Genomic DNA, 17,452 nt, shown 5'->3' on the forward strand with positions numbered 1-17,452 from the left:
GGAGTGAGGATAAGTCAGCTTGATGTGTGACTGTTGTCCTCTTCAACCCCAGTTGTTCTTTAGTTCTTGAGTCCACTCGGAGATTCTACCTTCCACTCGGAGTTTTAGAACCTCTTACTCTTCACTTAGGCGAATCTTTTGATCCAAGTGTCATTTTGGAAGCTTCCTGGGCACTGACACATTGAGGAAAGATTCCTCCACATGTCCAAACTCGCTCAGCGCAGGTAGCCTTTGATGAAGTTGACATTCAGTGCAGGTACACCATGGAGCAGTTGACATTCAGCGCAGATGCTCAGTGGAGCAGTTGCTTTGATCCAAAATTGACCTGTTTTTGAGTGTTTTTCAGTGGAGAACTGATCTGAAGTGCTGTGGTTTGCTGACCTTGTTCCTCTAGGGGTAGGAACAACATGTTTAGGGACTTTGGATCCCTCAGATTATCGACATTTCATGCTTCATGCTGTAAGGCACAAAAATGTCTATAACAGGAACGACACTGCCATTTGTCATTTCTCGCCCATCGCACCCTACAGAAGGGAGTTTTGAAATGCAACGCACCCTCATAGTGTATTTAGGTGCAATGCAACGCACTTAGCCAGTGGAGCAGCTGAAATGATCCTGTTTTGACCAATTCTGAGCAGTTTCTGGTGGAGAACTTCTGGGAGAAGCTGTAATATGTTGACCTTGTTCCTTTAGGGGTTAGAACAACACTTTTAGGGACTTAGGAGCCCTTGGTTTATGGACATTTCATGCTTGGATTTGTAAGGCACAAAAATGTCTATAATAGTTGCCCCCTAAAGTATGAGGCCGTTAACCTTTTGGTGTCGGGTGAAATGCTTTATTATGAGGATCCGAAGTTCTTTCAATGCTGGGAGGAGACCTATAATAAGATAAAATACAATACATTATCTTCATACTGTTTTCATGATCTAGCTGAGGCGGGCATTCCCATGCTCAGCTTTATAAATTCATTTTCATGTACATAGGATAGACAATCGTCTGAGTGTAGACTGATGATTCTGATAGAGCCATCATCCTTTTGGTAGGATGATTATCTGTGCTGCAATGATGTACATTTGATGTCTTTATTTCCCCGAATATATATCGTAGCCCAGATGGATGAAACTAGATCCGGGGTCTTCAATCTCGTCCGATCTTCACTCGAAGTACAAGTCGATCCATGTGAGAAATGTTTTGAAGTCGAACATGGAAAGACATCGCTTGATTACCAGTCAATGATGTAAACTGTTAACAAGCACGAGAGGAATCACCGATAATGATAATGATCCTCAAGGTACTGCAGTACAATTCACGTGGTGTGAATAAAGGACTTGGCGTCGAACACCACGCAAAATCTTTTGGTCGAAGGCCATTGATGTAAACCTGTCGCCGGAAGTGAGAAACTTGCCATTGAGGCATGCAAGCTTCAAAGTACTGAATGGGGTATTCCTAGATCAACTTCTTGGATAATGAGCTGATGCCGACAAGAAGTGATCCGTCACAGGAGGGCCTTAATGAATCCCACATCAATGACACGGAACAGAGCAAATGATTTTGATGGAGGTGAAAACGATCTGATGATATAATGTTCAGGGTGGCGGTCATGAAAGAATGGAGTATAATGTATGGTAGTGGGTGAGACACAGGTGACTTCTCTGGATGACTTCTCTTGAACATATCGGCGACACTGATGTGATGGATTGGTAGCATTAACCCCAAATGTGGATGGTATGGCATGACCATGGTGATGTGACCGGTGAATGAAACAACCCAACCCGACTTGGACACGGAGTGGAAGTGTCATGTTCAAGAGCGACTTGCTACCAACAAAGTTTCTTTGAGTTTTCTTCCCAATTTTTCCCCAGTCATTGCTGACCAGTACCTCTTTATTTTTTTCAAGCTTGAGGAGGATAACATATGCTTGTTCTATAATTTTCCCTTCGGGCAAACCCATCGCTATGTTTTAACGAGCCTAGCGACAGTGAAACTCGTTCTCGTCTAAAGACAAGTATGTCGCTATTAATCTTTTTAACGAGTTTAACGACAAAGATAACTCAGTCCTTTTCAATTTTAGAGAGTCTGAAAAGGAACGTAAAGGTAACTCCAAAATTCCTTTTTCGTCATCTAATCCCTTAAGTCCGAAAAAGTATAAAACAATACAGAAGGGATGAATTTTCGATAGTTTTAACGAGCCGAACAAAACAAGCGCTCGATCTTTTTGTGTAATAATCCCTTAGGTCCAAAAAGATTAAAATCTAGAGGAGGGATAGCACTTCCTGTCCCTTTAATGAGCTGGAGAGGCCAATGGCTCGGCAATCTTTTCATATTTTACGAGTCAGTTGAAAAGAGCTTAAAGGAGACTCGTCTTTTGAGGAACGAGTGATAAAACGGGTAGCAGCTGGTTCCAGGTAAGGTTTGGAATTTTCCAATCACGGCAGTGTTACAAGGATGGCTAGTGAGATCACTCTTCGCAGCTGTTCCTCAAAATGGGTAAACAATCAAATGGAGGTGACTGATCGGCCAATGAAAAGTGGAGGTGACTGTGCAAACACGACCACTTTAACGACTGAAGTACTACATTCACGATGGTTGTTTACCGGGGAATAGTTCATTTTTTAATGAGCTTAAACGCGGGTGGAAACATTTGCTCATGTCTTATGTTTATTTTTTAACAAGCTTGAACTATGTGCTAAAACTGCTCGATGCGGGTTTATTTTTTAACGAGCTTGAACCTTGCGGTAACACTGCTTGATTAGATGGTCTCGTTTTGATTTTACCATAAATAGCTTTGTCCTTTCAAGGATTGTACTGTATTTTCAACTGATTCATCAAACTAGTCAGAAATGAACAATATATGTTTGAAAATGAAACGTGAGCATGAAGAAGAGGACATGCTTGCCCTACATGATCTAGTTACAGTGAACACGCTGCGGAATTGTGGCTTGCTAAAGTTCTTCCGCATTTCTAGCATGAGACAGTAGATCAATTTACTGCAGTATTTGCTCGATGCTTGGGATCCTACCAATTAGGTTTTCCAGATCAGGGGAAAATCTATCCCCTTGACTGTAGTAGACATCTATTTCTTGACTGGCTTGTCGAGGTGGGGTGCCCCCATCTCTTTTTCAAGTTCGGCTCGAGGAGGCGATTCTGTGAGATATTATGTCCGCCGGTACTGCAGAGAAGGATCTCAACCGAGTAAAGACGGCAAGATCATCATCCGTGATGTCACTGACAGGTCCCTTAGGACTATTCTGTTTACTTTCGGTAGGATGGCCAGTGGTGTGGCTCTTCATATAGCCAATCGATCTTACATGCAGCATGCCTTGGAATGCCTCCAATCGAAGGTGTTCAACTGGTGCGACGCAGTACTCCTCGTGATGAAAGAACAGTTGACCAAGATAAAGAGCGGGAGGTTGAAGAACTTTGGGTATGGTTCTATTTTGACCGCCTTTGCCTTGGAGAAGATACCATTGATGCAGCCGCAATACATTGCACTCGATTTACCTTCTCTTACTGAACCACATATGCAGAGATGGGTTGACCATATGTCTAGGCATGCTGGCCAGTCTCAGATTTCATTTTCTTATACCTTCTTCAAGTGGTTTGATCATCAGGAGATGGTTTATTCTGAGTATTTATACGCTGGCATGGACTTCCGGGGTGATCCAGATTTAGTACTACCGGATGGCGAGCAGTGGGGCGCCATTGGTAAAATCTTTGACCACATTCCTGTTTAACGTTTTTTGTTTATAATGTCCTTGTGCTTTATTCTATCAAGACTTTAATCAAACTCATGTGTACATGCAGATGTTGGTCCTGTTTGTCCAGTAGTTCTCCTGAGAGTACCAGCTGCTGCCCCAGCAGGAGAGCCTGTCGGAAGGGCTATTCTTCATGACCTCGATGTGGCCGAGACTCTCACAGCATTACAGGAGCAGGTTGAGGGCCTCACTCTCGGTATTCCAGATGTGAGGACCGACGAGCTACCTTTGCGGTTACAGCGGCATACTACTGGTGTGCCCAGATGATGCACTCGTCTCTTACGCATGATCGCACAGGCTGTGACTTGCTATCACGAGCATCATTAGACTAGGGTGCCCCTTAGCATTTTGAGTTTTTGGGTCATTTGACCGATTTTGTCTTGGTTACAGAACATTATGTGTAAACCATAAACAGTTATATATATTTTTGATTTTCGGAGTTTTATTTTGGTTGAGCTTCATAATCCACATGTAAAACATTGATGATGTGTTTCTTTTTATAAATGTTGCAAATGTCTATCTAACACATAGTTTGATAATGAGTCAGTTAATGTGTTTAAGTTTCTGGAAATATGTTGATATTGAATAAGATCAAATTGTCTTTCCAAAATCTTAACCCTTAGGAACATGCGATAAATAGCTGGGTTTCGAACGGAATATATACCATTGAGTTGTAGTATTACGAGTTGTGAGTCTAGCCTGACAATTAGTCGGCGTATACCATGTGTGATGGCATCAGAGAGAAGTTCTATCAACGCGCTATATTCAGCGATGTTATTCGTTGATTGACCAATACATACACCTCTAAAACTTACTAACTCACCGCTTGGATCAAAAATGGCCCAGGCTACGGAGGATAGATTCTGCAAGCTACGACTCGCTCTGTCGGCATATCCAACACATGACTCCGATAGGTTTGACATCTGCAACAAATGTAAAAAGTGGATTACTTGACCAAAATAAACGCTTTAGCGAAAACAAAAATATAACAAAAGCACACAGGTTACCATTACGCATAGTAACGCTTGAGGTACAACCCATTACGAGGTTGCGCCAGCGGAATTCCGTCATAATCCATTAACTCGTAGGCTCCTTTTGCTAACACGCATTTAACAATATAGGGGCCCATCCATAGAGAATTAAATTTACCTGCTCCCAATTTATCGGATTCTTGGTCGTAAAGCAAGACTAAGTCACATTTTAAGAAGACACGGGGTTTGACATTTTTGTCAAACTGCGCCTTGACTCGTTTCTTATGGGCTTCGTTAGCCAAAGCGGCATCACGACGGGTTTCATCCAATTGGATTAATTCCAAGAAACGAGCTTCTTCTTCTGAAGTTCCAGGGAGGAGATCAATTGCGAGTTTGAGAGACGGGATTTCACACTGGATTGGTAAGACTGCTTCCAGGCCATACCAGTTGGAAAGGTGTGAACCCGGTTGCATTCCTTACCGACGTTCGGTAAACCCACAAAGATGAGTACAGGATTAGGTGCCATCTTCTTTTGTGAACTCCAATCATCCTTTGCAGCATGCGTTTGAGGACCTTGGTGATTGCTTCAACTTGTCCGTTGGCTTGCTGATAATATGGAGTAGAGCTGTCGTGAGACAACCCTAGTTTGGTAGCTAATTCGACCATCATGTGATTGCGAAAATGCGATCCATGATCTATGACTATAGCCTGCGGCACGCCGAATCTGGCGACTACATGATTAAAAAGAAAGAGGGCAGTTGTTTCACCAGTATTATCTAATGTAGGCATCGCCTCAGCCCATTTGGTAAAATAGTCAACTGCGACTATGATGTACCCATGCCCCCTGGTCGAGGTGGGGTTACATGTCATGAAAACGATGCCCCATTTGGCGAATGGCCCAACAGCAACTATTGGTTGCAGAGGTGCGGGTGGTTTTCTGGTTTTGCTATCGAAAATTTGACAAGCATGGCAACTTTTGACTGCGGTTATGCAATCTTTGAACATTGTTGGCCAGAAGTATCCTGCTCGTAAGTTTTTTTGCGTTGTAGCATATCCAAATTGATGCCCCCCACACGCGCCTGAATGACAATCATTCAGGACTTTTTCGGCCTCCTCATGCGTGAGGCACCTTCTCAGAACTGTATCGATACCGCGACGGTAAAGTGTATCACCGACGATCATGTAGTCTTTTGCTTGGTATCGAATACGTTTTTGTTCGGAGTGGGAGGTGTTTGGCCTGTATTTTTGAGTTTGGAGATAAATGATTATATCTCCATACCACTCATTGCGTGCAGATATCAGAAACAAACTTTCATCCACGATTGTTTCTTCTGATGTTTCATTGTTGGACGACGATGGGAGATCGCACAATAATTCTGCGAAAACTAGAGCTTTCTTTGACTTGGATTTTACAAATTCCAGATCAAACTCTTGTAGGATTGCTATCCATTTTGAATATTTGCCCCCCAACAACTGTCGCGACAGTATATAAGTCATGGGGTTACAATCTGACAGAATGGTAGTTTTCCGAAAGAGGATATAGTGTCGAAATCTCTGTATCACTTGAACAGCTGCGAGTGCTAGCTTTTCAACGTAAGAATATTTGCTTTCTGTATCATTTAAGTTTTTTCTTAAATAATATATAGGATGTTCAATTCCATCGACTTCTTGAACTAAAACCATTGCGATGGTCGTATCCACTGCAGCCAGATACAGGTTAAAATCTTTTTGATAATCAGGGGCGTACATTAACGATGCTTTCATTAGGGAATCTTTTAAAGCATCAAAGGAAGCTTGCACAACCTGATCCCAGAGAAAGGGCACCTCCTTTTTCAAAAGACGCGTATAACCTTTAGCAAGTTCGGCGTAATTTGGAATGAACCTCCTCAGAAAGTTCGCTTTCCCTTGGAGTTTCTGAATCTGAAGCAAATTCGAAGGTCGAGGAAAATTTATGATTGCCTGGACCTTACATGGGTCGAGACGAATCCCATCCTTCAAGACTACAAAGCCAAGTAAACGACCAGAACTGACGCAAAATACACATTTGTGTGGATTGAGTCGTATCTTGTAGTGTCGGCAACGTAGAAATATTGCTCTTAAATGGTGCGGGTGATCAGTCCGCTTTGGCGAATGAGCTGGAAGGTCGTCGAGGTATGGTTGAACGATGTTTTTGATGTCATGGAAGGCATAATTCATTGCCCTCTGAAATGTCGCCCCCGCGTTCTTTAAACCAAAGGGTAATTTTCGATATGCGAATGTGCCCCACGGACAAATAAATGCAGTCTTTGACTGGTCCTGTGGGTGGATATTTATTTGATTATACCTGGAGAATCCATCCATGAATGAAAAGATTTCGCATCCAGCGCATTCATCAGTTATTTGGTCAATGAAGGGTGTAGGGTAGTTGTCCTTTGGACAAGCTTGATTTACATCCCTATAATCGACGCACACTCTAATTATTCCTTGTTTTCTCATAATAGGGACAATATTCGATACCCAATCGGTTAGAGGAACCGGGTAGATGAAACCAGCATGGAGAAGTTTTTCAACTTCTGCCTTAATGGCAGCGGATTTCTTGGGGTGCACCTGCCGTAGCCGTTGTCGTACTGGTTTGACATCTGGATACATCTTGATTTCGTGTTTAACGATACTCGAGTCAGTGCCTGGCATTTCGTCATATGACCAAGCAAAGACATCTCTGAATTCGCAAAAAAGAGTGTTATATATCTCTAGTTCTGAAGGATAACAACATTTGCCGATATGAATATTCTCTACAATATCTATTTTAGTCGAGATATTTATGGCGATAGTCTCTTCAATATTGGACAAGTTTCACTCGGAATCCACCGTGTTTACAGTATTTGATAGGAATTCAAAAATTGAAGGATGATACAGGTCATCTTGATTATCTTCTCCACAATCCGGAAGAAGGGAACGATGGTGGGAATCATTCCATGGTGTCCCTTCAATTACCATAGATTGGACAATTCCTTTGTCGGTGACATGCACTCGCGACCAAGGATCTGAAGGGGTACCATATTCTCTGGACCTATCTATCCAATCTATCCAATCTATTGCGCACGAGTGATAACTTGCTCTTCTGTTACAACTCCCCCCTTTGCCACATCTTTCGTGATGGAAGGAAGTAATGACTTGATAAACCATTCAGCTAACAGTTGATCGGGGACATATGTTTTTACCATTCTACGACGATGTCGCCACTCATGTATATGATCAGATATGTGAGTGGCCGTTATCTGTTTGAAATTGGTAAGAAGTTCTGTTCCCGTTTCATACCTTATTGGTAATTGAAAATGGGTTAAAAAGGTTGTGGCTAAGGTACTGAAGTTGTCGAACGAAGCTCTAGGCAATTCGATGTACCATTTTGCCACCGGACCCGTTAACGTCCTCTGAAAGAGGCGAAGTCTTATCGAATCATCATTTAGGGTGTTCGATGAACACCATAGATGAAAGGTCATCACGTGATTCGATAGATCTTCACCCGGATTTCCATTAAATTTAGGAATATCTGATGGAAGTTTATGCGGAATTGCTGGCCACCAAGGGGCGTAAGCAATTGGATCATTTGTTAACCGATTTAAATCAAGTAACTCTAAAGTTGCCACAAAGGGTAACTATTGGTTCAGGTTAGGTGAAGCATACCCAGGGTAAGATGGGATTGCCTGAGCAGTTGGTCTTTGCATACCGGCATAATGCATTTGCTGCTGGTATGTTTGGTAAGGTTGATGGACATGACCATTGTAAAATGGTTGATTTTGACCGTTTTGAATGTATGGCTGTCCACTGTTAACAAATATTTGCTACTCAGAACCTTGGTATACTTGTTGGAACTGCGGTTGTTGGTATTGCACCAGCCATGGTTGTGAAGCCATGTGCTATTGCCCGATACTAACAGTTTGACCAAGATGAGGGGTAATTGTACCCATCTGAACCTGTGTCACTCCACTAGTCGGCAATTGTGGTTGAGTCGCAGGGTAAAGGGGCTGTTGCATTACAACCTGAGAAACCTGAGGTTGGCATACAACAGGCAGCGCTTGAACTTGCAACACCGTCACAATAGCTGGCGTAGTCGGGATATTCGACATAGGTACGCATTGTTGCATTGAGTACACAACTCTTGGTTGTTGAGGTAGCATAGGTACCCAACCACTTGAGGTAATTCCAGTATAACCTGAATGTTGTTGTGAACTCCCGTATGGATATCCTCCCGAAGGAGATAATGAAAGGGTATACTGCCCCCCATACGGTGGTAATCCAGAACTCAAGGGAATTGTTTGTCCTTGGGGGCCGGACTGCCCAAATTGACCTCCAAATGGATCAATTTGTTGAGACTCAACATAAGAGTTTCCAGATATTATTCCAGATGAACAAACAAGAACGGACCATACTGTTGAAATAGTCCCTGAGTGGGCTCCTTCTAGCGGCTGAGAGCTAGTCGGGACAGATGGTATACCGGCAAACATTGTCGAAGTGATAGCAGGGAGTTCTACCGTCGCTGTGTCAGACGACACAGTCCTAGATGTTGACGGTTGTTCAAACATTTGTAGTCTATCCAAAAGATTACCTAGTGATTCTACAAGAGCTTCCGCTGGTGGTAGGCAAACTTCTGACGAAGAAGGATATAGAGTGATCCCGACTCCAAATTGTGTTGGAGTACTTGTTTGAGGATCTTCTACAATTTCTTCTATTGTAATCAGACCAGGTGGAAGGGGAAGACCATCAGGTCTGTAAAATATTTCTGGTGCCAAAATGTGTGAAATTGGCAGCGACAGATGTTTGAAGAGTAAGACTCTCCGAACCGGTTGTAGATGGAACTCGTTTGGTAACACAAGTGTTTACTCTCAGACTAGGATCAGTATGACTGTCCTTCTGTGGCTGTTGAACTTCTTCTGTAGAGGCAAGGATTCCAGAAGTGTTTGGAGTAACCGGAGTCTCTGATGTCGTCGGAACACTTGTTCTAACTTTAATAGGAGATTTAGAACCGGTTAAACGAGTTCGCTTTGTCTGTACTGGTTTCGATTCCAGAGACAAAGACGGTTGACTCGTAAGCCTCCACGAACGACGGGGTTTCAATTGACTTTCTTCCACGATTGCAGATTACTCGATCAACTAAAATAAAGGGGAAGTATGTTTCCGAATTAAATGAATTTTAGACGCTTTGACACAACTTGTTTTTTCAGTTTTTAAGAGTCGAGAAAAAACAAAAGATGACTCTAGTCGCCTTCGATTTTTAATGAGCCTGAAGTGATAAGTGCTCAGATGGACCTTTTCCGTTAAGGAGTCTGAAAAGGAACGAAAGGGACTACTCTGGAGATCTAGGTAGAGGGAGTACCAAACCAATCGCAAAACTGCAGAATACTTTTTACGGTACGGCAGTCAATCTTCCCGAATGCTGTGTTCAGTGCATTGTGATCGATAGGGCGGTAGACACGACTTCCTAAGGATAAAGGATTTAAGCCTATAGGGGTCTCCAAAAATATAATCGACGGTACGTGGGAGCACAAGTCCGTACTGGCACTTATCATCTCAAAGTGGAGGAATCACCCAACCATCAGTGAGGACAACAGTTACCAGGCTTTACGACGCCGGAATATGTCTCTAGCCTAGACCTCTAAATGTTGTGCGTTAAGTTCCAAAGCATTGTTAGATTCATTGAATTTATTTTAAGTTGATCTTGTTTATGAAGTTTGCCTTTCGGGTTCACCACGAGATGTAGATGTAATTCCTAAAATGCAATCTAAAGATGATAAACAAACTTTTATCTCTTTTGTGCAATGAAAATCCTAGCTACTAGGGGAAAAGAAAGACACAATCTTTTCACAAAGAGCAAAGAGCACACCGTAAATGCACTTTCCTAAATCAAGCCAAACAGACTGTCTATATGCAAATGCACATGCATGTATTTGTTTTCGACTTTCTTAGTATTGATGCTAAAAAGAAAGTTGATGTACAAATCTGAATTTCTTTTCAAGCGACAAATATAAACAAGCTCTTTTTCGAAATCAAAAAACAGAGATGATTACGACACCTTACGATTTTGAAATGAACACTTGTTCTTGACACTAGAAAATCACAAATTCAGACCAAAAGCAATAGTAACAGTATAATCGACCATCAACAGCAACTAAACTTTCTCTTATGATCGAAATCGACACTTGCGATAGATTCAAATCAAAGGACGACAGTACGAATATCCTACTTTTGCAATGGAAAACCGTAAATGACTCAAGAAACACACAAAAACATCTACAATTCTTTTGTACAAAGGAGGCGGAATAACAACAAGGAAAAGAGGCTTCAAACAGACATATACTGATCACAGGCAGCAAAATCCAGGGATAGAACTGGAAAGAATGAAGCACAGGAACCACAGCTGCACAGAGCTAGTCTGATCAGCGCACCTGTAACATAGAGAATTTGAAATGCAGAGCAGGTTACCCCTTCGGGAAGTGCGCTGAAATTCAGGATCTCTGAACAGTACCTGCGTTGGGCCAGAAACGAGACTCTATCCGGGTTCTGGGTCACAGTTTGCAGTTCAGTCCTTGGTTTTTGGCCGAGTAAAAAGCAATCAGTAATGCAACAATCAGGGGTAGATCTAAGGAGGATCTAAGAGCTATCACAAGGGCAATCAGATAGTCTGTGAATCAGCTGTTTAAATCATAAACAGATCTAATGAATGGATTGAAGCAGCAGTTATCTACTTTTCATTTGTTATGGAAAATGCAGTTCGAAATCTACTCATAAGTTTATGAAACAAACAACAAAGAATGACACACAAACAAACTAATTAGACATTCCCCAGCGGAGTCGCCATTTTGTTACAGGGAAAAGTGTCTATTTAGAACTGCTCTATCCCACTAAGGTGTGACAGCTGCCTTAGAAACAAACAGAGAAAAACTACTTTTGTATTTCCTTTATGAATTATAGACAGAGAGGAATAGAAAGAACCAACCTGTGTCTTGCGCTAATCCTTTGACCCAATTCCTCTATTCTTTGATAGTCTCCAGCTACCTGCTCCCTTGCTTGCCCAGCTTCACAAAGTACCTGTAAGATCACAGAAGAAGAGCACTATACAAAGAAAAGGATCTATATTCATAAACAACTTAGGATCAGATTTAAGTTAACCACACAAAATGTAACAAGCATCAATGATACAAAAGCATGGAGGAAAACTCAAATAGTTTTTATTGATAAGCAAGAAAAGATCCAGGAGGAGTTACAACCAGTGGTTTCAACCCAGCATCAACCTCCCAGCAAAGAAGCCCCTCTTCACCTCAAACAAAGCATAAATCACCCAACAATCTGATGTATGTCTCTAGAAATCAACAACAATTCCTCACAATATGCAAAATTCCAGCCTCTGGATCTCTGGGATGAGGGATCCATATATAGATATGTGTAAGGAGGATGAGTCATCTTGTGATTTGATTAGTGTCTTCTCTCTGTCAGTTCTTGCTTCCACTTGGAGACTGAGGGCCTCTTACTCATCTTTGGTCGAATTCAGTGAGGCAAGTGTCACAGGAGAAGATTCTGGAAGCTTCCATTGCCTCTCCACCTCGCGGAATGACACTGCCATTTGTCATTTCTCGCCCATCGCACCCTACAGAAGGGAGTTTTGAAATGCAACGCACCCTCACAGTGTATTTAGGTGCAATGCAACGCAGTTAGCCAGTGGAGCAGCTGAAATGATCCTGTTTTGACCAATTCTGAGCAGTTTCTGGTGGAGAACTTCTGGGAGAAGCTATAATCTGTTGACCTTGTTCCTTTAGGGGTTAGAACAACACTTTTAGGGACTTAGGAGCCCTTGGTTTATGGACGTTTCATGCTTGGAGTTGTAAGGCACAAAAATGTCTATAACACCCACCTATTGTTGAAAAGTGTGCAACAAGAAATGCTTGTTGAGAGTGCAACAAGATGATGGAGCTTAGTGAAAAGAGTCACCTTCACTAAGTGGGCTCGCAGGCTATTTTTGGCGCAAGTCTATTTTTAGACATATGGATCATGTCTATGGATTGCAGGTTGCTGTTTATGGATGATTGGTCAAGTTGGGAAAAATAGATGAACTTCTATTTTTGATCAAAGTGTGAGTGATCACAGTGTGAGTGATCAAAGTCTATTTTTAGACTGGCTGTCAAAAATAGAAAAGTCAAATATTATTGTCTCATAATAATATTTGGACTATAAACTTGATCTTATTCTCTTGGAGCACTTCAGTTTGAGCTACAGAGGTGGCACATGCAGCTGTCAAAAGGAAATACGCTTTTCTTATGAGTAAGTTGAGTTGTTGCATGCATGACTTCAGTTATATCTCAATCAGTTGAGTTTGGTGGAGTTGATTGTGCAGTTGATGGAATTGTGTTCAGTTTAGCTTTGTTAAACTAGTTGTATTTAGTCTAACTGATCAATAGACTAGAGATGAGTTAGGTGAATTAGTTATTAATTAATTCACAAGTTATTAACTCATAATGCAACTATAGAATACATCAGTTAACTCAGTTGCATGTCAGTGCATGTTCAGTTCAACAGGGACAGGTGGTAGAGAATCAGATTGCTATTAGTTGTGACTATAGTTGTGCACCAGATCTTGCACAATCAAGGGATTGAGGATGCCAATGAGTTTGCTCACGTATTTGCCCAGTATTGTAGCCTTTGCTCACGTCCAACAAAGTGTGAGTGATTATTTTGAGGTGAAATACGAGTTTGGGAAGCCATTCTCATCAGTTCTTGAGCAGGTATTGAGCAGTGGAGGCAGGCAAGCAGCGGGGGAGATTTGGAGATTAGATCTGAGCTGTATTGTGTGTAACAAGTGGAGCCGGTACTGGATTGCTTGTGATAAGCATTGTACTTTGTAATGTTACATGATTCAATCAATATAATATACCGATAGTGTGGGGTTTTTTAGCGAGATGCTTTCCCCGGGATACATACTGTGTTTATGAGTTTGATTGATGCTTCTATGTGTTCCTGTGAATGTTTCTGCTTCTGTAAATTGATGATCAACGTAGAGGAGATTGTGTATTATACATGTTCCGCTTATAATTGTATGATCAGGATAATCTCTGTGAATATGTGTTAAATTATTCAAAATTTCTACACCTATCACTGATAACAAAGCCTACTTTTGGGAGGGACAATTTTGCAGAACCTCAAGTGTCGACATAGCGGAAGGTGATTGAGCTAGATCCTCCACTATATTATAATTTTGGGCTACACGAGCACGAGGTTTAAATGTCAATTTGTTTACAACTCCCTTCAGTGGCTTAATTGTTAATTCAGGAATAATCGGTGGAACAACTTCTGGTGAAGTCGTGGTCGAAGAACTAGGTTGATCAGTAGCCTTGTTGTTCGATGAAGATGGATTCCCATAATATTTATTCCTTGTCGATACCAAAACATCATTTTTCTTATTTGCGATGGATAACATAAGCACTTGGGATATGGAAGCATTATCAGTGGCAACCATATGTGTTTCTAGGCTTGGAAATGGATCTGTCAACACCGCTGAGGTATTTGAATTCTTCAAAAGTTTGGAAACCTTAGATCGATGCAGACAATATCTCGTAAAATGCTCGTCATTGCATATCAAACACCGATAACGAGGTGGTTTCCTTACTGCAGTAGGGGTTTCAGATGATTTTTCAGGAGTGGAATTCTCCGTTTCTTCTTATTATTCTTCCCTTTCTTCTTGCCTCCTGGTTGCTTTGGATTTTTTCCCTTGTCAGATGACATGACATTAATCTCTGAGGCAAGATTGTTTTCATTTAAATTTTGACTAGAAATAGCAAGAGTTTGACCATATGGTCCTCTCACCGTTTGCGTGCTTGAGGAACTGGTCACACCATCACCAGCATGAGAGTCCCTACTCGATTTTGGAGGGGGTGGAATAGAAAAAGCTAGTCTAGGTGTGTCAGGAATCTTGTCATAGAGTGTGCTTGATTATGTATAAATCAAATCTAAATATTGGGCATGAGCAATGACTTGCTCTTCTATGACAACTCCTCCTTTCGCCACGTCTTCAGTGATAGATGGCAATAAGGACTTGATAAACCACTCAGCTAAAATTTGATGAGGAACATACATCTTTACCATTCGATGATGATGTTGCCACTCATGAATATGATCGGATATGTGAGTGGAGGTAGTCTGTTTAAAGTTGGTAATAAGTTCTGTTCCAATTTCATACCTCATAGGTAACTGAAAGTGGGTTAGAAAGGTAGTGGCAAGAATGGTGAAGTTATCAAAAGAAGCTCTAGGCAATTCAATATACCATTTTGCTGCTAGACTAGTGAGCGTTCTTTGGAAAAGATGAAGTCTAATCGAATCATCATTCAGGGTGTTGGATGAACACCATAAATGAAAAGTCATTACGTGATTCGATAGGTCTTGTCTTGGATTTCCATTGAACTTTGGAATGTTAGATGGTAGTTTATGTGGAATCACCAGCCACCAAGGGGCGTATGCAATTGGATCATTAGTAAGCCGATTCAGATTTGGTAGTTCTAGAGTTGCTACAAAGGGAAACTGTTGATTCAAGTTGGGTGGAGCATGCCCAGGATAAGATGGAATTGCTTGGGCAGTAGGTCTTTGCATACCAGCATAGGGAATCTGTGTCTGGTAACCTTGATAAGGTTGTTGGACATAACCGATGTAGGGTGGTTGTTGATAACTGGTTTGGAAACACGGTTGTCCATAACCTACAAAGCCTTGTTGCCCAGGTCCTCGGTAGGCTTGATATTGACCAAATCTAGTTTGATTTTGAGAATCAAGTCCAAACTGGGGTTGGGTTTGCTGGAATTGAGGTTGTTGATATTGCACCAGCCACGGTTGTTGGACTGTTTTATGTTGCCCAGTATTGAAAGATTGACCAAGTTGCAAATTACCTAGCCCTGTGTGTACTTGAGTTGTTCTGGATAAAGGAACACTAACCTGAGGTTGTGATTGAGCCCCAGAAACAAGTGACTCTTGTACCACAACTTGAGAAACTTGAGCCTTCTGCCTTGAAACCTGAGGTTGTGAGGAAGAAGGAACAGGTTGAGGTTGAGACACAATAGGTTGTGCTTGTGTTTGTGGCATAGTTGTAATGGCAGGCATAGTGGGAACGTTCGACATAGGTTGGATTGGTTGCATTGGACATACAAACCTTGGTTGTTTTGGCGGTACTGGTAGCCAACCACTATTTCTAATTCTAGCTTCACCTGAATGCTGCGGGAAACTCTCATATGGTTGTCCCCCAGAAAAAGGAGGAAATGGTGAGTAGGCATATTGCTCTCCATATGGCGGCAGTCCAGTGTTTAAAGGATATATTGGTCTTTGATAACTGGATTGCCCATATTGATACTGATATGCAGGATCAAATTGCTGAGTTTCCATGTGAGAAAAACTAGATTGAAATCCAGATGAATAAATGGGAGACCATGGTGCTGAAGCAACCCTTGAGTGGGTTCCAGCTAGTGATTGGTAACCAACCGGAACGGATGGCGCACCGTATAGGTGTGACTCAGGTGTACCAGAAAACACCGAAGGAGTAGCAGTAGAAGATTCTACCGCAACCGCATCAAATGATACATTCCTAGATGTTGATGGTTGTTTAGAGATGGTTAAATTATCAAAAAGCTCTCCTAACGATTTGACAGGAACTCGTGATGAAGCAGGATTAAAAGAAGCAAAATCAGGAGTAGCGGGATATAAATTAATCCCATTTCCAAAATGATAAATGGGGGGATCCTATACTATATCCTCTATAGCAATCAGACTGAGTGGAAGAGGCAGACCATCAGGTCTGTAAAATATTTTTGGAGCCAAAGAGGGTGTAGTTTCTGCAGTGACAGATGCCGGAGGGGTGACAACTTCTGGATATTGAAATTCAATGTCTAGATGCTAAGGTAAATGAACTTCAGACTCAAAGGGAGGTTCTTGAACAACCCCTAGTTCAAATGTAACCTTGGTTTGAACTGGGATGGGTTCCAGACCAACTCTAGATGGAGTTGTTTTAGATACAAAAGTGTTTACTGTCACACTAGGATCAGTTCTAATGTCCTCTAGTGACTGTGAAACTTCCTCTTTAAAGGCGGATGTACCAGAAATAATTGGAGTAACTGGAGTCTCTGACGATGTTGAAAAAAAATTCCAAATAATCCAGATGAACTAGACTCAGTTAAACGAGACCACTTTGTTTGAATTGGCTTCGCTTTTGGAGGCAAGGACGGTTGACTCGCTAATCTCCGCGAACGACGGGGTTTTGATTGACTTTCTTCCATGATTGCGGATTACTTGATCAAATAAAAAATTAACTAAGGGAAGATGATGTTATTCTGCATTCAATTTATTTTAATGATGCTTGGACACAACTTTGCTTTTTCAATTTTAAATAGTCGAGAAAAAGCTAAAGATGATTCTAGTCGCCTTCAATTTTTAATGAGCCTGAAAGGACAAGTGCTCAGATGGACCTTTTCTTTTAGAGATTCAAAAAGGAACGAAAGTGACTACTCTAGAGAATCTAGACAAAGGGTTTACCAAACCAATTGCAAAACTACAATATACACCTTGGTGATAAATTAAAGATAAAGTACCAAGGACTTATGTACGACAGTCAATCTTCCTGAATGCTGTGTTCAGTGCATTGCGATTAATAAGGCGACAGACTCAGTTTCCTATGGATAAAGGATTTAAGCCTACTGGGGTCTCCCAATATATACACGACAATAC

The sequence above is a fragment of the Pinus tabuliformis genome, chromosome 3_2 (assembly GCF_031772625.1).
Source record: "Pinus tabuliformis cultivar Carrire ecotype Pingquan chromosome 3_2, CPIR1, whole genome shotgun sequence".
NCBI lineage: Eukaryota > Viridiplantae > Streptophyta > Pinopsida > Pinales > Pinaceae > Pinus > Pinus tabuliformis.